The sequence below is a fragment of the Mauremys reevesii genome, linkage group 2 (assembly GCF_016161935.1).
Source record: "Mauremys reevesii isolate NIE-2019 linkage group 2, ASM1616193v1, whole genome shotgun sequence".
Taxonomy (NCBI): Eukaryota; Metazoa; Chordata; order Testudines; family Geoemydidae; genus Mauremys; species Mauremys reevesii.
Window position 1 is genome coordinate 193700539 of NC_052624.1, and position 20429 is coordinate 193720967.

At 43.2% G+C, this 20429-nt stretch overlaps 1 long non-coding RNA gene across 1 annotated transcript; it reads left to right on the top strand.

The window, feature by feature from the left end:
- The first annotated feature begins 509 nt into the window (after window positions 1-509).
- Window positions 510-20124, top strand: LOC120399600. Its single transcript, XR_005595247.1, has 4 exons — window positions 510-943; window positions 2099-2259; window positions 3699-3785; window positions 20075-20124. It is a non-coding gene; the product is annotated as an uncharacterized LOC120399600 (long non-coding RNA).
- Window positions 20125-20429: the final 305 nt, after the last annotated feature.

Below are 20429 nucleotides of genomic sequence, written 5' to 3' on the forward strand. Positions count from 1 at the left end.
TGATAGGTCTGATACCTCCCCTTGCGATCTCTCCCCCCAGTGTTCTCTCTCTCTCTCTCATTCTGTGGCCCCTCTTTTGCTCCAGGAGCTGCAGCTTTCTCTTTGTGACTCAGTCCTCCGATTATGTCACTATGGGGTTTCTCCTCCAAAGTATAGAGTCTCACTGGACCTGCTGTGCAGGCAATACCACCCTGCAATGGCTGGTAGGGGAATCCAGGCCCACCCATTACTCCAGGTTCCAGCCCAGGGACCCTACAACACACAACCAAAGTCTGCTCAATCTCCAACCTTGTTGCTCTTTCCCTGGGCTACTTCTTACTCTGCCTCTGTGATACGGTACTTAGCCAACCCTCTGTCACTCCAGCTAAAATTAAGGGAGGTGAATTGGAGCTGGGTAGATCACCTGGCCCTGATTAGGGAAGCTTGAACCACTGCTGCCTCATCAGGCTGGGGCTGGATAAGAGCCACAGGGGAAGGAAGCTGGAAAGAGAAAAGCTGTAGTAGAGGAAAGGCAAGGAGGGGAAGTAGAGAGTAAGAGATCAAGCTTGTCCCCTCTCTCCTGCTGGTGGGTTGCAAGAAGGGGATTACATGTGTGGTGGAAGCACAGCCTGTAAATAAAAGCACCAGGTGGGCACTGCACTAAAAGTCCCTGTGTGACTTTCTCAGCCCAGCAGGGGACAGGAGGTCCCTGCAGGGATGCTGCTACACATAGGGGCTTGTCTGGGATTGTGCCAGAGCAAGAGTTTGGCAGTCTGAAATGGAAGAGACCTTGCAGTGACTGATCAAGCAGCAGGGAAAGCTGCAGAAGGCGGTGGAAAGCTTCAAGCACCCCCAGCAGCTGGAGAAGCAGGCCCTGCTCAGCTGGCAAGATGAGCAGCAGAAGAGCCTGCAAGGTTTTATTCGGGAGCAGACCACTGTTCAACATCAGCTCCTCCAGAAGGTGGTGAGTCCCCCGGAGGGGGATGACATGGGGGCACTGGGCTTGGGACTATGTAAAATGGGCCCAGCAGATGACCCTGATGCCTTTCTAGGCACTTTTGAATGGGTAGCTATGGGGACAGGATGGGACAGGACAACCTGGGCCTGCAAGTGGCTTCCTACCTGGCTGGCAAAGCCCAAGCAGCCTATATGGCCCTGAGTGAGGAACAGGCCAGGAACTAGGACACGGTAAAAGTGGCTTTCCTACAAAGCCTCCCCAAGAGGACAAGGGTATGGGTGAGACGACACCAACTGGGCACGGTGAAGGCCATGGTAAAGCTAACAGAAGAGTATGTGGAGGCAGATTGCCCCAGGAAGGAGGGGAAGCCCTATAAGGATGAGGGTCCTGGGAGGAAACCCTGACCGGGAAGGGTCTGGAGAAAAAATGGGAGACCACCTGGGGAGCTCCCACTGGAACTCTCAATCTTCCAAAGTTACTTGCAAGGCCTGAGCTGTGGCTTTCAGCTTCTCATGCAACTCTGGCCCTTGCATTGCATTTACCCACCCCCTCCAGCTTCCCCCCAAATACTCTTTCCTTTACGATCTGGGTCCCCTTCTTCCTGCCTCTGTCAAGATATTCTTTACAGGAATTTTTTCTACCTCCTGTTCCTTCTCACATTCCATCATCAGTGTGTGGACTGAAATTAGAATTTCAGGTAGACAAATGGTAGAGCATGTGAGACCCATAAAAATTATACAAAAGCCTCGGTGCTCACAAGAGCATTCTACAGGCAATATGGCAACTATTATCACCACAGCTTCAAAGCTATCTATGCAATATGACAGGAAATTTTAAAAAAAAAAAGCTCCTGAATGTTGCAAAATCTGTTGCTGCAGAAGACTGATAACCTAGTGTCTATTTTGTTATCAGAAAACTTCTGCTGAGCAACACAGACAGCCATCCTGATCTCCAGTACTAGTGCAGTGCATGGATAGGGAGTATATCCTCCTAGTCTTCACTAGAGCTCAATGGGATTGAATTTGGGAGCTTCATCTGTATCCCTTCAAAAGAATGCTTCTATTTTTTCACTGATATGACCACACAAATTATGCTTGATGAAGATCTGTGAGATTCCTTAAGCAGACATAGAAACAATATTCTCCTTCTCTGCATTGACAGGCTATGATACTGTTTTCCATATGGCTGGGTACAATATTTATGGGGAAACATGGACTTCAGAGAAACTTGGAGAAGGATGTTCTACAGAATGAAACAATCATTTCAGCAGAAAAGTTCATCTGCAACATGTACAATTTATCTGATGAGCAGAGCTGCCACAGGTATGGGTTCTAGTGTTCTCCCGGGATTGATCACCAGAGGCACTGCCCCCAACAAGTGGTACATTGGGCTGTCACATCCAGAGAACTCACTGTCCAAACCCTGGTGTGGGGACAGGCAAACTGCAACAATCCCACACTACCCTCATTGAAGAATATGGGTTGGATCAAACACAATAGAGAATTGGCACTCAAGTTAATGTCACTGGAGCCAAGCCCAACAGCTGTACAGAAATTGTTACCTGTGGATGTGTCAAAGAGAGCATATGACAATGTTGTAGCTGCAGAAATGCTACATTGGTCATGCACTGGGGCCTCTAAATGCAAGGACTGTGTCAGCACCTGTAAGAACTATTCAATTGTACCTGTCTAAACTATGTTCAGGACATATAGTAACTGTTTGTTTGTAGTGGAATAAAAACCACAGAAATGTACTAACTTTTCAAAATTTTAATTACTTTTTGAACTTCAATTTAAAAGGTGAAATATTCAAAATTCAGCTTGGTAAATATTTTTTTTTCAGATTCCGCATATTCAATTTACAACAGATAACTTGTCCCCACCCTCCATTATTTTGTAGAAAATGTGCCCAGTCTATATGTATCTGGCTCTTTTCTGCATCCTCTCTAATCTTCCAACATTCCTTTTAAAATCTGGACACAAGAACTGTATGTAGTATTCCAGTATCGATCTGACTAATGCCACCTGGAGTGGTAAAATCCTCTCTTTAATAATCTCCTGTTTATTCACCCAAGGATCATGTTAGCATTTGTTACTGCGATCCCATGTTCACTTGCTTTTCCACTCTGAAATCCATTTCAGAATCACTGCTTTCCAGGATACAGTCCCCCTTTCTGTAAATATGGCCTGCATTCCTTGTTCCTAGATGTATAGTGTTTTATTTGGCTATATTAAGCAACATTTTATTTGAAATGGGCCCATCTTACCAAGTGATCCTGATCACTCTGTAGGCCTGCCCTGTCCTCAACATTGTTTACTGTTCTGTTTATCTTTCTGACAGCCACAAATTTTATCAAGAGTGGTTTTCAATTTACTTCCCAATTATTGACAAAAATGTTGAGTAGTGTGGGGCCTAGTACCGATCCCCTTAAAAGCGCCTCCATATGATGATGATTCCTTACTGACAACCACTCTTTGAGATTTATCAGCCAATTTTAATCCATTTAATGTGCATTTTATTAATATTGTGTGGTGCTATTTTTAATCAAAACACCATGCAGTACTATGTCAAGTGCCTTAGAAAAAAAAGTCAAACATATCTACTCAGTTAACTTTATCAAACAAACTGTAATCTTATGAAAGAAGTGTCTAACAATCTATTTTCCATAAAGCTATGGTGACTGGCATCTGTTATACTCCCATGTTTTCAATCTTCACCAACTGAATCCCATATCATCTTTTCTATGGTTTCCCCTGGATAGATAGGAACATAGAGAAGAAGGAAGGTGTATGACTGTCCTGAGGGCCACAGGGATTCTCCCATTCATTTCATGGAATCTACAGATAAGGTAAACCCCTCATCACTACTCAGCAAGCCTCCCCACCTGGGAAGGTCAAAAATGTTCCGTCAAAAATGTTTGTCAGTGGAAAATTGGATTTTGAATTAAAGTGTGTGTGTGGGGGGGGGTCAGGGGGTGTATGAAGTGTCTGCTTTACATAGAAAGGAAAAAATCTTCATAATAACAAATGTCCATAAGTTGTTGCTGTGTCTCATGGGAGTTGTTTGGTTACCTCATATCCCCATTTTCCTTTTTGGGCCAGGCTCCCCAACTAGACTTTCTTTTATGATGCACCATGGCCAGGAACTCCCATGATGCACCACCTTCCCCCTTCAAGAGGGGAGACCATGGTGCAGTGTGGGAGATACGGCCCAAGCAAGGACACATCCTATAGAGGTGAATGGGAGTATGAGACACTTGACTCCCATCTCTCATGAGTCAGCATAGATGAACTGAAATATTTTATTTTTCAACTGAACTTTTTGGCTCCAATTTTTGCTGAAAAATCAAACTTCTTGGTGGAACAGTTAGATGAAAATAGGCAAAACCTTCCAGATAGGCATCTGGGGAGCCTTCATTTCAGTTTCCCTAATGGAAAATCAAAATTTCCTGGAATCATTTCCACTTTTTGTGGAAACTACATTTTCCACTGGAAAAATACATTTTGACAGAAATTTCATGACCATATACAATCAGGTTCAAATGGAACAATTACTTTAGGGAGCCAAGCCCATGACTGCCCTTGCTTCAGTTTTCTTCTCATGGATGGGATTTTATTTAGAACTGTTTGCTTCTGTTCCACAGACCTCAGTGCTTTGATGCTATAGTGATAGTTGCTATAGAAAACCCTCAGGGGGAGGGAGATAAATAGAAACCTAGATTGGCAGATTTTGATTCACAGGGGGTTACTCTCTTCAGATTCACTTTTGACTTCCAGGATTGACAGTGGAGATGAGCTGATTTGGTTCTGAGAAGTTCATATGTTAAGTTTATGGTTATTAAAGAACCATGTCATGGTTTTAATGAGGTTCCTGAGCCATGAGGCTCACATCTGGAATTGAAGGATGTTTGGAGCTAGAGGTTTTGTTCAGACCATTCTAAAGACAAGAGCAAGCCACAAAGTTCACCTTTAGATCTGAACTCCGCTAAAGCTGAAGGATACTTCTATGGGGGTTTGGTATGGGCCCAATTCTAATTATTTTTCCAATTTTTAACTGAGACTTCTGGGCTTAGTAGGCTTCTCTGGCTATAATAAAAGCAAATAGCACTGCAGAGCACTGGGCATTCTCTCTATGCACAGGGTGAGGTGTTCCCATTTCATACCGCCACTTACAGCTTGTTGCAGTGATTCCACAAGGGTTAAAACAAATAAGAAAAGACTATTTTTTGTGTAGCGTTATAAAGCTGTACATTATCTAGGCCTGTGTGCTTTGGGCACATTTGAGCAACGTCATTAATTTCATTCTTGTTCTGAATTGTGTTGACAGGAAAGCCATTTATCTCTTAAGAATGGGAAAGATAGAGCAGCTTAACAATATTTTTCTTTGCCTGAAATGCAAGACAAGTTCTTTAATAATGGACTTAAGGTGGAGAAAAAGAAAATGTACAACTTGCATATTAGGGTTGATGGTGGGGGAAATGTTGCTTGTAAGGATAATCAGGCCACAAAATAATTTGCCTAGGGCAGTGATTATTTACAGTCCGTTGGATCCCAATCTCCACTCATGGTGTGTTTTACTGAGCAGAGAATGAAGCAGGGCACATAAGATCTCTGCCTCATTGTGACAGAGAGGTAGTTGCTGCAGCACAGAGTATGGTGCAGGCTTAATTGGAGCCAACCAAGCTGTTTCTAGTGGGGATTTCTGACACTCGGTGGTAACTTATGGTCTAATGCAGTGTTTCTCAAACTGGGGTTGCCGCTTGTGTAGGGAAAGCCCTTGGTTGGCCGGGCCAGTTTGTTTACCTGTCCTGTTCGCAGGTCCGGCTGATTGCGGCTCCCATGGGCCATGGTTCGCTGCTCTGGGCCAACGGGAGCTGCTGGAAGTGGCACGGGCTGAGGGACATACTGGCCGCCACTTCCAGCAGCTCCCATTGGCCTGCAGCGGAGGACTTCGGCCAGTGGGAACCACAATCGGCTGGACATGCGGACGGGCCAGGTAAACAAACTGGCCTGGCCCGCCAGGGGCTTTCCCTGAACAAGCGGCAACCCCAGTTTTAGAAACACTGGTCTAATGAGACAATTGGCACAGGAAACAGGAGGATATATAATTGGGGTGGGGGGGGGGGGAAGAGACAGGTGAAAGTAAGAAAAATGCTCAGAGTGAGCTGGGTGGAGGAGATAAGCTATGCAAAGTCTCTTCTTGCTGCATCCCATGCTGCATCCTGCTCTGTTTGCAAGGAACTGCAGGGGGCCATGCTTGCAGGCAGGAGCAGCATGTGGAGACCTAACAAGGGAGACTAAACAGAAAGTCTATCTCAAAAGAAAAGATGACCCCATAAGGGGAGGAGAATAAATATTGGCAGATAACGTCACAGACAATTAGCTTGGTTGTGAGAGCATTGGAAATGGGCTCTCAAGTCTTTTTTAAAAGACCACAGGGAAGAAGATGTGCTCAGGCATAATTAGAAACACTAACCAGGAGTTAGGCTGAGAAAAGATGACTTCCACTCCAAAGGGTGTTCCTGTGAATATATCTTGTGACACTGTTTTTAAAAAGAGCAGAATGCAGACTTATGCCAGTTTACCACTGGTGGAAGCCAGGTGCAGCTATATCAGAGGTGATCAAGAGCAGGGCTTGTTTTACTAATGTCAACAAAATACATGGACCCAAAGAGTAAAAGGTGTTTAACATGACCCTGAAACTATCCAACATTAAACCGTTTTAAACAAGATTTGGTATAAGAGACCTGAGTCTGCTTAGTACCATGGCAAACATACCATTACAAATCTTTTTAACCTTTTTATTAAGGATGCAGAAAAGCAGGAAAAAAGTTAAAACATTTGAAAATGTAAAATATGAAGTAAGGTGTTTTTTGTTTTTTTCCTCTAGTTGGAGAAAGTTTGTAAAAGGCCTCCTCCCATCCCCTTTTGACAGTGTTTCTTGGTGCTATCAAACATGGTAGTAACTGTCCTTTCTTACTGGGGTAGGGAGGAAGAGAGAAAGCTAATTGAGATGGGCTGAGGCTCTTGTCAAAATCGGATTCTGCCTCCCTTGAGACAAAACAAGACAAACATGTATAAGAAGACAGAAAAGAACAGCAGCAAGAGAAAATGCAGCTTCTGTCTCTAGCATTGACTCCCACTTGGAACCTCACTTCTGGGGGGAAAAAACATAGGCACAGAATACAATTATATAGCCCCTGATAAACTGCACAATGCTGTTACAAGTTTTCCAGGTTTAAAGTATTGCTTTTAGATGCCTCTTCCTGGTCACAGACTTACACCAGTTTTGTAAAATATACTGTCTTAGCTGTCTAAGCCAGACTTGTAGATAGAGGAAAAGGTAAGAAAAGAAATAAGGTAGGGAAGGAAAAGAACACACAGGGAAGGGAGGGCAAGAGGTGACAAAGTCTCACATCCCAGATGGTGTTCAGAACTTAGCCAGAGCCAATGGAGGAGCTGAAGTTATCTGGGTCCTTCTCTTTGCCCCAGTCTAGTGAAGACATCTGAGGATTAGGATGATGAAGGCTTGGTGGCCCCAGAAGACAGTGGGACGGCAGCCATGATGGTGAAGTTCATTTCTTTCTGTTCTTTCTTTAAGCCAGCCAGATGTGTGTCTGCTTTCCCCTCCTTCTCCCCAGTCTTTTCTTTAAGGACCCCAAAAGGGAGTGATGGGCAGAGTAGCCAGTAAGGCCTCATTTCCGACATCAATTTTAATTTGATTTCCAGTCCCACACTCCTCATGTTCACAGATCTTAACACAGTCCTTGAAATATATCAGTAAACCTTTTGTCTGAACTAGTTCAGTCTCTCTGTGTCTCTTTTGCACCCTTCGTACCAACATTTATCATTATATCTGATTGGAGCATTTTTTAAACTTTTATCCACTTTTCCACAGTTGAGCTCACAAGTCAGGTAAATTTGTCAGCCCCGTTACTACAACAATTATTCAGTTGTAATCTTGTAAGGCTTGCCTTACAAGATACACAGTTTGTCTGGAATTATGATATGTACAAGACTATAGTGGGGTTTGTTTGTCAGATGAGCTACATAAGACACTAGGGAACAAAACACATAAGTAGAAAATAAAAATCTGGCCAAGAGTCTTACAAACTTCCTTGGATCTGTTATGTAGGAAGTGTCCCTATGGCTGGAGGATATGGTCAAGGGGAGATGGCTCAGTCTGGAGCCTAGTGAAGCCATCTAAGATTACCCTGTTGGAGTGTCCATATAAGCATGACAGACAATAGAACTTGGTGTAGGGCCAGGCAACATTCTAGGGGAAGGGAGATATGTGAAGGAGTGTACTACTCTGCCATCTGGGACAACCTGGAGTGTAATCAAGGAGTCTCTGCTTTGCCCTAGGGCTGGGCTATATAAAAGGAAGCTGAGGGAGAGAGAGGAAAAGGAAAGTAGAAGATATGCAGGCTCCAGTGGGTGGTTGTTTTCTCTCTGGGTCTAGGACACCAGTCTAATCTGAGGCTTTCTTGGGGGACTTTAAAATTGGGACCTGAACCAATGCTCTGAGCTGAGGATTGTGGTAGAGTGGGAATTTTTCATAATATTTTGTGTGCCTCCATTTCTGATATTTAGTAACTGGCTAAGTAGATGAGGGGGTGGCAGGGAAGGTGGTTTGCTCTTTGCAGAAGCCCACAGATATAGGCGTGACTGCCACCTAGCTGAGTGGGGCCTGGTCCCAGAAGACAATGGCCTGGCCATTTGGTACCTAGCAACTGACAACCAAGGGGGCCCACCCTCTGCGGGAAGCAAGCCAGATTTGAGCAGCTGGAGAACAAAGGGCCAGGTGACTATGTGTGCTTAGGAACAAGAACTGAGGGGTGGGGAGGTGTCTTTTGGAGTTATGTGTGGGCCGCTGGAAGCAGGACACTCTTCTGGATTGGGGCTCAAGGGGGGGGATCAGAGAGAGCTCTGGGCTCAGGACCAACCTAGATGGACCTTGCTGTAACTTTCTGTTGTTTGTTAACCTAAGGACTTTCTATGCTGTTCCAAACATCTAATAAAGATGTTTCAGACATCTAATAAAGCCTTCTGTTTTTACAACACTGGCTGAGAGTCACTCCGGAGTCAGGAAACTGGGGATGCATTGCTCTCTTTAGGTGTGAAAGTCTTCCCCAAGCATCTAATTCAGATGGACTCACTAAGGGGAGCAAATGGAGTGAAGCAGGGGTGCTAAAGGCGCCAGGGTTCAGTCCCAGGAGGTGGTAAAGCGAAGGGGCTTACCCCTGGACGAGCATGTGACCCTAAGTGGAGGGTTGGCACACTGTTCTAGAGCCATTCAAGAGCACCACATCTGTGGATATATGACAACGAGCTTGTGAACTGTTGTTTGTATTGCTCCTGTCCTGAAGCCTTATTAAAAGCAGACGTGCTGTTTTGTTAATGTGTGGTGCTTTCTCTTTAGTCTGGGCTATTAAAGTGTACCTATTGCTACCAAGCAAAGGAAATTAAATTGGGGCACGCTCAGTGCCACACTGAGCCATAAGAGGGTGTATCCTGCCCTCATCTTTACATGCTCCTTCAGCATGTTTTTGGAGGATCCTCCTCATTTTCCCCTCCAGCTTTCGGTGAGGGTTCCACAGGGCTCTATCTTCAATCCCCTTCTCTTCAACCTCTGCAACTTGTCTATAGGTAATGTCCCTGCAAATACAAATTCAACTACTGTCCCCATGCTAAAGACTCACAGATCTACCTCCCTGCTCCAGACCTACCTCCTTCAGTCCAAATTAAAATCTTGGCCTGTCTTTGACATTTCCTTGTGGATGTCTGTCAGTTCAAGCTCAACATAGTGAAGCAGAGCTCGTAATCTCTCCCACCCCCCAAAAAACCTCCTCCTTCTCATCTCTGGAAATTTTCAAGGCCCACCATGGGCCATCCCCACCTACCTATTATCTCTCATTATCTAATACTCTACTCTCATTCATTATTGAAAAGTTGATTCCCACCTCCAGTTGGCCATGTTGTTCCACACAGCTGGAATTCTAGAAAGGGTAAGTTTAGTCTTCAGGAAAGTCTGAGGAATCAGCACTGGTCTCAGGGCTAAGCTTGCTATCAGGTCTCAGAATGGGGTTCTAGGCAAGAGATTTCCATTCTGAGAGTATGCTTAGAGATGTGCCTGATCTCTGCTCAGGTTCAGGAAGCTTAAAGAGCACAAAGACAGTGAAGCTGGTGTCAAACACAACAGTCTGATGAGTATTCAGCCGGGGGAGATTTACTGGAGTGTGTGTGTGTGCATGAGAGAGAGACTAGTGATAGCAATCAATAGTGCTTAGCACCTAAGACTCAAGTGCTTTTGAAAATTGTAGCCATAAAACTTGATCTAATTATTTACAGTATTCCATCTTAGTTATTCCCTGTACCAGAAATACTAAGGGATATTGCAGATATTGACATGGGCACAAGAAGAACTATTGTATGTATAAATAAAATAAGTCTGTTTGTGTGTACACAAAACTACAATTCACAGAAGTATAAAATACAGATATTTTATAATGCATACTTATTTAATTATTTGAGATGCTGCTGCATGTGTTGAATCATGAAAGCTTTTGATTTTGTCTGAGCTGTGATTCTGTAAAAGAAGATTGCGTTTACATCTTTCTTTGAGGTAAAGGTTGCGGTTTTCACCTTTTGGTAACCTTTTTATGTGTGAATATCATCCATCTTTCTAAATGAAAAGAGCATTTGGATGAGACCACCGGTTCTCATTTAAGTGGAATAATGCCTCCCTTAGGATTTTCTAGTGTAAATATTTTTAATGATTTTCTCTTGGTTTTTGTCTTTTGTGGCATATTTGAAAAATGGGCTGTCCTCTTTCTCTTTGAAAGTTTTAGAACTTTGAAGGAAAAGGTAATGCTAAGGTTGACTTAATAAAGACAATGAAAGCACCTGTCAAAATGTCAAAGATCAAGAAGACAGCTCCAGTTCCAAAAGTGCAGTTCTGAAGCTTCCATATATGTGAAGAAGAAAAAGCTTCCCTTAATCTCTCATAAAAGATCTTTTGTAGTCTTCTAACAAAAAGAGCAAAATTGAGAATGTAGTTGCAATAAAGTATCCTCATATTTCAGTCATCTGAAAATGGGTAATATTGAAATGAAAGCTTACACCCATGCAACCCCATTGACTATAACAGAGCAGAATTTGACCCTTATTATTTAGGGCCAGATTTCTGCCACTCTTATTCATGGGGAGTAACTTACTGTGAGTTGGCCCATTGACTGACTATTCAGGAGTGACAGGATCTGGCCTTTCTTGCTTTACTGTAGCAACCAAACCAATTGGTGCCCTATTGTTGCTTGGTGTTATACAAACAGTAAGAGGTGACAATTTGAATTATGACAATAACTAGTGTGACCACTTGTGATGGGGTAGTCACACCACATATGCCTGGAGGGGTTAATGTGAGCCAAAAGGGCCCAATTAAACTTATACGCTGAACCTGGAGGGGAGCCTGAGATCAGTAAGGCCTAACAGTAGATGAAGACCTGGTGGGGAAGGAGCTGGGATAGGCTCATAAAGCCAGGAAGTAAGAACAAAGAGGATGCTGCAGGGAAGGGGCCTACAGCCACACTCTATAAGGAAAGGGAGTTGGCAAGGAGGGAATCCAGGGGAATTCCCTGGAGCAGAGTCTGAGGGGGCTCATGTAGCCACAGGGAGCAGAAGAAGCTCTAGTGGTAAATGCACAGTTAGACAAGGATATAGAAAGATGGGGTAGGAAGGAACCCAGGGAAACAGCAACAGGGACTGAGACTGAGCAGATCTGGGTTGCTGGTAAAAGGGTCCCTGGACTGGAGCCTGGAGTTGTGGGTGGGTGTGGTTCACCTACCAGCCATTGTGAAGTGGCACAGGACCTAGAGGTGGAATGGAAGACTGTCTGAGGTGACATCTAGACAGCTTGTCTGATAGGACTTTGATACACCAAAGGGGGTGACTGTATTGTGACCTGGCCAGAGAACCATGTTGCAAAGAGGGAGAACTTTAGTTGTAATGAGGTAGAGGGACCACAGCGTGTGCAACAGATCACAGGAGGTGCCATATAGGCCAAAAGCTAATAACCAGATCAAGCCACAAGGAAGTGCTCCTGTGGTGTACTTGCATTTACACCAACAAATGGAAGGAATGGAGAAAGAGGAAAGGATAGCAAAAACACTGGACTAGCTATGTGCAAAATTGGCAAGATTAGTCATTTTAAAGATATAAATAAGCAAGCTATTAATATCAGTAAACCTTACTGATCACATTCTAACCATTATCAATAAACAGTTCCCTATAGGCCTAATGGGAATTCCTTTATTAATTTAAGTGTCTGCTTTTCTCAATGGTTGAATGTCACTTTCAGTGTTACTAAGCAAAGAAGAGGACACCTGGCTCCAACCCATGTCCAGGTATTTTCTTTCCACTGTCCTCTCTTGCTGTGCTCTAAGGACAGAGTATTTAAGAAATAAGGATCGTCATACTTATCTGCAAAGTACAGAATCTTATGTTGAATATGTAATTAGAGGATACCTACTGTATAATTTTGTTGTACTATATTCTTAATGTTAGTTTAAGCAGGTATAAATTTTTCTTTTGTGTATGGAATGAACCTGTTTTTGTTGCATTTGCCCACTCCTGAGTTCTTCCATTAGGCTGCTGTCCAAGTAACTTTTTGTTTTTTAGTTTTTTTAAAGCCTGTAGCGCTGTTAAGTTAGATTTGTGCCGCTAACTACTTATGTTGATTCCCCAGAGTTACTCCATTAGCAAAAAGAGAAGGCAAATAGAGAACACAGTTGTTTATATCTTAATATAAAGGGAGGGGAGAAGGAAGGAATAGAATATTGATGAATTTGTTTTATCATCCTTGATTTGCACAACCACTAATAAATAATTAATGCCAAAGATTTCAAATGCTTGCATGGGCACAAGCAGCCTCTGGACACAAGTCAAAGTTGGGCATGGAAGTTTCTTCTAAAGATTCCTCCAACAAAAATCAATGGGCTGTGAGTACATTGGGTCTCCTGTGCTCCAGCAGGGTGGGTATGGGGCATGGCTTTGGGGATGAGTTCTCGGTCAGTTTTTTTTTCCCTAAAACCAATGAGGAATGCCTGACCACTGTTCAAGGTGTTCTGAACTCAAGTGGGTCAGAGGCACCCCTAAGCTAGGTGCTACAGGTTAAAGTACTCAACATCCGGTCCTTCGTTAGCTGCCCTGTGGTAGGTGTGCATTGCTATTAGTGTCTAACAAAATATACATTACATTCATCCTCTGGGTGAACCAGAGGAAAAGAGAGATTTTGATAAGAATTTGGCAAAGCAGATGGAGAGGATGGGAGGCCAACAGGAGCATGCTCATAAGGCTGCAGGAGTAGGGGAAGCGTTAGGCTTGTGGGCACAGAGCTGGAAAAGTGATTGTGGGACATTGCAACACTGCATCTATCTGTTTAGTCAGGTTTCTACCACACCCATCTAGAGCAATTTGTAGTAGTGCAGTGTGAGGTCATTAGCAATTTTTACATGTAATTCTTTACTTCCCTATAATGATGTACCTCAGGGAAAGAAGGAAGTGGTAAATAGAGGAATAGAGATAGGAGAGGAGACACTCATACCCTACCAGGAAAGTGTATCAGTAATGCAGTATCTTTTTGGACCTCTCTGGAGCTTGCATAATCCAGAAGGTACAGTCTCACACTTGAAACCTGCCAGAATCTCTGTGATGAACTGATATGGGAGGTGAAGATACATACCGGCAGGAGCCACAAACTCTCCATGGTCAACAGTATACTAGGCATTCCTGAAATATTGGTTTGCTTTGCTCAGGGGCGGCTCTAGACATTTTGCCGCCCCAAGCACGGAGGGTCTGCTGGTCCCGCGGCTTCGGCGGACCTCCCGCAGGCATGCTGAAGCCGCGGGACCAGCAGACCCTCCGCAGGCACGCCGCCGAAGGCACCCTGCCTGCCACCCTAGCAGCAACTGGCAGAGCGCCCCCCGCAGCATGCCGCCCCAAGCACGCACTTGGCGTGCTGGGGCCTGGAGCCGCCCCTGGCTTTCCTGGGATTAGTCATGCAGCATCCTCTATCTGCCTTGCAGAGTTCTTCAGTGCCAATGAACACAGCAAAACAGTATTTTGCTTTCCTCATAGAAAGGCAGGCATGGTTATATATCATGGTTTATGCCATGGTACAATTCCTCTCTTAGATGTGACATGTATCTGTCTGAGGTCATCAAGAATAGATACCTCAAGAATAGAAAGCATGCTTACTTGATGAACCTATTGGTGACAAGGTGATCCCAAACTGGTATCCACAGCTCACATTCTGCAGAGCTCTAGGCTGGAATTCACTAAATCTTACAGAATTTCCCCTGAACCAGTAGGCAATATGAATATGGACTAATGGGCTAGATCCTCAGGTGATTTAAACTTTACAGCTTTATCAGATTTACACCAGCTGAGGATCTGGCCCATTTGATAGGCTTAGGTCTGGTATACGTACTTCTGATTTCTCTTCACCTCACAGTCCAGCGTCTCCCCATACCTCTCTCTTGTTCTCCACTTTGCCATATTCCTTTCAGTTTCTCAGTTTGGGATGACATGTCAAGAAATATTTAAACTATTTGAACACTAGTGATCATTACAGAGCATTGTAGCAATTCTGCTATCTACAGTGACTTATCCATTTCTTGTCTTTTGGACGTAATGGTATTAATGATGTTGTGTTTCAAGTTATGACACCTCAGTTTAGCAAACCTACAAAGGACAATGCAAACGGAAGTATTTTGCCTTACCTGGCTCTTCTTCTGTGTTATGACATATCATTGTTTTCATTTTTGCTTTTTGATGTGATTATGACAAAGCACATACTGTATTATAGTCACATCATCAATAATAATAATGAAAATAATAATGGAGATAATGGTATCAGAAAGAGAATTCTGTATTTTGCAAGAAATCTCTGAATATAAAACTTTTCATTATATATTCAGGAGCATCCCTTGTGCCAGACTGATGGGTGGTGAAGGAGAGGTCTGTTCTGTAGTTAGTTTTAATAGTTTGTAAAGTTCAGTTATTAGAAAACTGAGTGCAACAGACATGAGGGAGAACGCAGGCAGAGATACAAGGAAAGAAGTAGTAAGGATGAATATATTAGGAAGACAAAGATCAATCAGTGAAGATTGATTATATCTAAGTATTACCCACATAAACTCTAAGTAATTGGAGCAATTGGTTCCATTTATGACAGGCAGGAAACTTGTACCTGCTCTGTGTTGAGAGAACTTCAAGTTACACACTGGATCCATAATTTTCAAGCACCAAGTTAACTTTGTGCCAAGTGAAAAGTTTTTTTTTCTCCTTTTCATTTAGTATAACATGCTGACAACACTAGTTCTACTCATGCAGAGAACAAGTCTAGGATCCAGAACTTGCAGTTCTGGCTATTATGGCAGCATGAGTAGTGGTAGGGGTTTCACATTGCAATGCTTATAAAAGATGTGCAGGAGGAGCCTTCTTTGCTGTAGGATGGGAAAGCAAGTAGATCCTCATTCCTCTTCTTGCCCCCATTTCCCTGTAGATTGTGGAGAGGGGCTGTACTAGAGAGAGATGAGAGGCACTCCTGCTGAAAGTCTCTGGGTGAAGATAAAAGCAGAAGGGAGGGACAGAGGCAATATTATGGTAGGGGTCTATAGCAGACCACCAAATCAGGAAGAGGAGTAGTGCATAAGGCATTTATAAAAATAATAGTATTGCAAGCAGAAGACTTGGGGAATGGTGATGGAGCATTCACCCCATCTGAAGGGGTATATATAGGCAAGAGAAGCCAGTTAGCCATAGTCTGCACCTGAAAGGGAGCTAGGACACAATGAGGCTTAACTGGCGATGAAACTCACCTGGGCAGAAACAGGCAGGGATTCGATAAAGCTTGTCCTCCTTCCAGGCTGGGTCATACCTCTCAAGTGTTCTGACTTATGATGGGCATCCCACATCTGGCTCCATTTTTTAAAATTGGCCCACTGTCTCACACTGCCATAGCTAAGTCCCAGCAATACCACTACACTGAATCTGAGGGGTTGAGGGTGAGGTTTACCTCGTCTAGTTGGTGTCTCCATGCACAGCACTATGTGGCCAGGGATACTTGTAACTAATCTAGTGTATTGCAAATGTGATGGGGAATCACTAACTAATACCTTCTTGCTCCTCGCAGGGATGTGGGATGGGTCCATCCCAAGCTTACAGTATCCTGGCTGGATTGTTCAGGGAGGGTTTGTGTTCCATGTATGGTGCCCTGAGCACACAGTGCTCAGCAGAGATGCTCAGAGGCTGGAGGCGGAGGCAGCAGCAGCACAGTGTCAAGTACTTCTGTATTCATCCCTAATAATTCCCATGCACATTCTGCAGACAGGTATTGTTTGGCCTTTACTAAAGGGATTTAAACGGAATACGATTACTTCCCCGCAACTAATACATGAATTTCTGCATGTATGGAAAGTGAAGCTGGTGGCTGCAGTGCTGCACAAACATGTTGTGCCTCACTGAAGGGAGGAAAGGTGTTGAGGAGGGGTTTCTTCTGCTTGCAACAGAGCATTCAGCAATCTGATGTTGTTTGGGACTGGGGTGGGGGTATTTCTGTGCTGAGCACCTCTAGCTGCAACTTGCAGATTCCTTTTTTACAATGCAAGAAATGCCCAAGTTACAAGAGTTATGGCTACAGTACTAGCACTAGAGCTGCTGTAGCGTAGATACTTCCTACATCAACAGAAGTTTTTTTTCCACTGGTGTGGTATCCACCTCCCTGAGAGGTGGTAGCTAGGTTGACAGAAGAATCCTTCCATCAACTCCTTACACTGGGGGTTAGGTATGCCTAACTATGGTCCTCAGGGTGCAAAATTTTTCACAGCCCTGTGTGATATAGCTAGGTCAACCTAAGTTTTAGGTGTAGACCAGGCCTAAGGCATTGCAGTACTTTGCAAGGGGATGCCTCCAGGACTGCTTTCAATCTATGATGACAATCTGAGGGAGATTTTAAAGAGAGAGAGAATTTTAAATGGAAACACGTTACAAAATCTTTTATCCTAACATGGAAAGTCTTATGTTTGCCCCATTCAAATGCTGAGCCTGAGGGCTTGTCTTCACTACAGGCTAAATTGGTGCCACTATGAGCAGTGCAATGGCATTGATTTAGTGGGTCTGGTGAAGATGTAATAAGTCAATGGGAGAGCGCTCTCCCATTGAGTTCATTAGTCTACCTCAACAAGATGTAGAAGCTATGTCAATGGGAGAGTGTCTCCCACTGACAGTGCAGTGTGGACATCGTTGTAAGTTGATCTAAGTTACGTCAACTTTAGTTACTTAACTTGCATAACTTAGATCAATTTACCTCGTTAGTATAGACAAGGCCTGAATGTGCTTCTTGCATAGGTAGGTGTGTGTGTGTGTGTGTGTGTGTGTGTGTTTTAAAGGGGAAAGGTAAAATTGAGTTGGTATCAAACATAAACATAACACTTAATTCACTGATTTCTGTTGAAATGAATAGCTGAAAGAAGTGTTGGAGTTGGGTTAAAAAAAGCAACCTCAAAATACACTAACAGTGAGCATTGGACCAAATGGACTTTATATTTATTGTGAATAGTGGCTTTTCTACATAAATTATGTTTTCACACAGAATCATTGTTTAGTTCTATTAAAATAAGTTCCAGGTTATTTGCATGCTTGAATATGTATTTTAATAAAACCATGTATTCAATAAAAAAAATTGACGTCCCCCATTTCAAGGTGTTTTGTCTCTCATTTTAAGGGTTGTTTTCCCTTATTTCAGAGTCCCCGGGTTGAGATGTATGGCCTAGCTGGCCTCTATAGGAAAGTACACAATCTGGTTTTAGTAGCAGTTAGTGCATGCTGTCTGGCTGAAGTCTAAACTGGAGTGAGTTATACCTATGTTAATCAGCAGCCTGCTCTGTGTCTTTTTTGGGGGGGGCGGGTTTCTTGAATGTCATCGTTCTGAATTCTAAGAAAGTAATGTTATGTTTCAATCTTCCAGCAAGGGCGTTTTATGTTTTTATCTAACTTCTTTGTATGCTGTGAAATGTGACACTCAATCGAGCAATCACACACATATAACAATGAATTGACTGGTTCCAAACACAACTTCAGCTAGAGTCCTATACTACCATTACTATAGTTCACAAGTCTTATTACTAGGTTAGAGAACTAGTTAGCTCTTCATTTGCCTATCTGCACTCTCTATAATTTAAAGAAACACTAAGTCACTGAGGGTCATCTTGTGGGCATGGCTAGTGGCCTGTGGAATTTTTAGAATAGGCACCTTCAAAGAGTTTGGAGCCAGGTTTTAGGCATGGTCCAGGCAATGCCTATCTCATGAGGAGCTAACCCTCCCAGTGACTTCTGAGCATGCATTCTAGACACACAAGAAGTTTAAAGTGGGCTGGGAAATCTAAGAGTAAAGACTTAGAATTGTCTCCTTTAGGAACAGTTAAGTAATCAGGTATGGTAGCTAGAGAGACAGTGCTTGGGTGAGTTTGACTGGGGAGAGAATCAATTAACTGGTTGGACTTTTGAGCTGGATGCAGAGGCTCACTATAAGGTGGTCAGAACAGCCTCTCCTTTCTGAGGAAGAGGAAGCAATAAAGAGAAAGGAGTAGAATATGCCCTTACCCGGGGTTTTCTAGCTGTACTGAATCTTCTATGGCCTTTGAAACCTATTGCCCACTCAGAGGTATAGGGTGAGTCAGGAGCTCCTGTGATGTGCTGCACAATGACATTATGAACTTGATGCAGAGAAACAATGTTCTGTCTTTGCCAGAGAAGGTGACCATGGCACTAAGCTCACTGTCTACCCAATTCTTCCAGCTAATCATCAGGAACCCACAAGGATCAGCCAACTGGCAACATCAAATACACTAGCACACTTTCTCCAGGCTCTGAACAACAAAACTGAAGACACAGACACAGACCCTGCATAGGAACGCATGGGATGTGATTACCCATTTCCCAACTTCCTTGGATGGCATCCATGTTCCCCTGAGGCCCCCAAAGCAGAGTAATGTAACTATAATAAAGATTACACTATAGGAACATGATGCTCTGCTTGAATGGAGTTCAATCACTTTTGATTAATTACAACATATTATCTTTACATCTAGCCAGTGTAGAAGTTTACAATGGGATCTAACTACAACGAATGTTTGAAATGGGGAGCAACAAACCATTTTTTCAGCTCGAGGGAGACAAAAAGATTAAACAAATTCAAATATTATAATTTTTAAATGACGTATAACTCAAACAATTTGACTTAGTCTGCAATTTAGGAACACTCTATTTTTCCTTCAAAATAAATCTAGAGATTTTCTAGCCAGAATGTTTTCCCAGCCCAAACTAGTCAATGTTACAGGAGTACTAAAATAGGACTTTCTAATGGAAGCTGGTTGCAATCTTAACTAAAGAAGAGCTACTGCCTCTCTGGGCTGTTGTAGGCCTAGGGTTACTATAGTAATTGATTCATTTAACTAATGGACAGTGTAGAAATGATGACCAGAAGGCTGTTATGATTAAATATGATCCAGTGATAGTCTGGGACTTGACATACCTGAATATAGTTCCCTGCTCACCACAGACTTACTGTGGGACCAATGGCAAATAATTTACTCTATGTGCTGCAGTTCTCCATCTGTAAAATGGGAATATGAGTACTTCCCTGCCTCACAGGTGTGTTGGGAAGATAGAAATTAAATTTAAAAATTTTGAGGTGCTCAGATACTAGGGTAATGAGAGCAACATAAGTGTCTAAGCTCATATAGACATACTTGTGTTAGCTTGCATCAAGCGTGTACACTAAAAATTGTGGTAACATGGGCAGCGGTGAGCAGTAACGTGGGCCGTAGTGAGCAGCAGCACGGAGAGCTGCCCCAAGTGTGTACCTATGGGATCTGGGCAGGTTTGTACTTAGGGTGGCTAGCCTATGCCACCCCTTGTTGTTGCTCTGCTACACATTCTACACTACTGTTTTTAGTGCACTAGCTTGAATCACACCCCAGCTCCAAGGGTAGATGTAGCCATGGACGAAGCTCTATAGTAAAGGTTCTTCAAATCCTTAAATGAATATTTAACATCATTTCAAATATTTTTTTCCTAGGTACTCAGCAAAGGTGGATTGGTGCTCTTGGGACTGGTGGAGAATGGCAGTAATCCTAAAAGTAGCTAGTGCCAATAAAACGTTGAGTGCCCTGTAATAACTATTCTCATAACTGCCCCCTGAGTTACTGAAGTTTTAGGGGTGAGTATTAATTAACTGCAAATCCATAAATGAGACTGAAGCCACAGCATTTTTATCTGGAAACTCAAGTCCCTTTGCAACTCCATAGCTTTGTCTAATTCTGGCACAGCAGAGATTTTGTTTATCCTCTTGGTGAGGCTCTGTCTATAGAGCACAGATTACCTTTACTCATAAAATCAATTAAGAACTTTCTTCTCTTGTCAATAGCTTTACT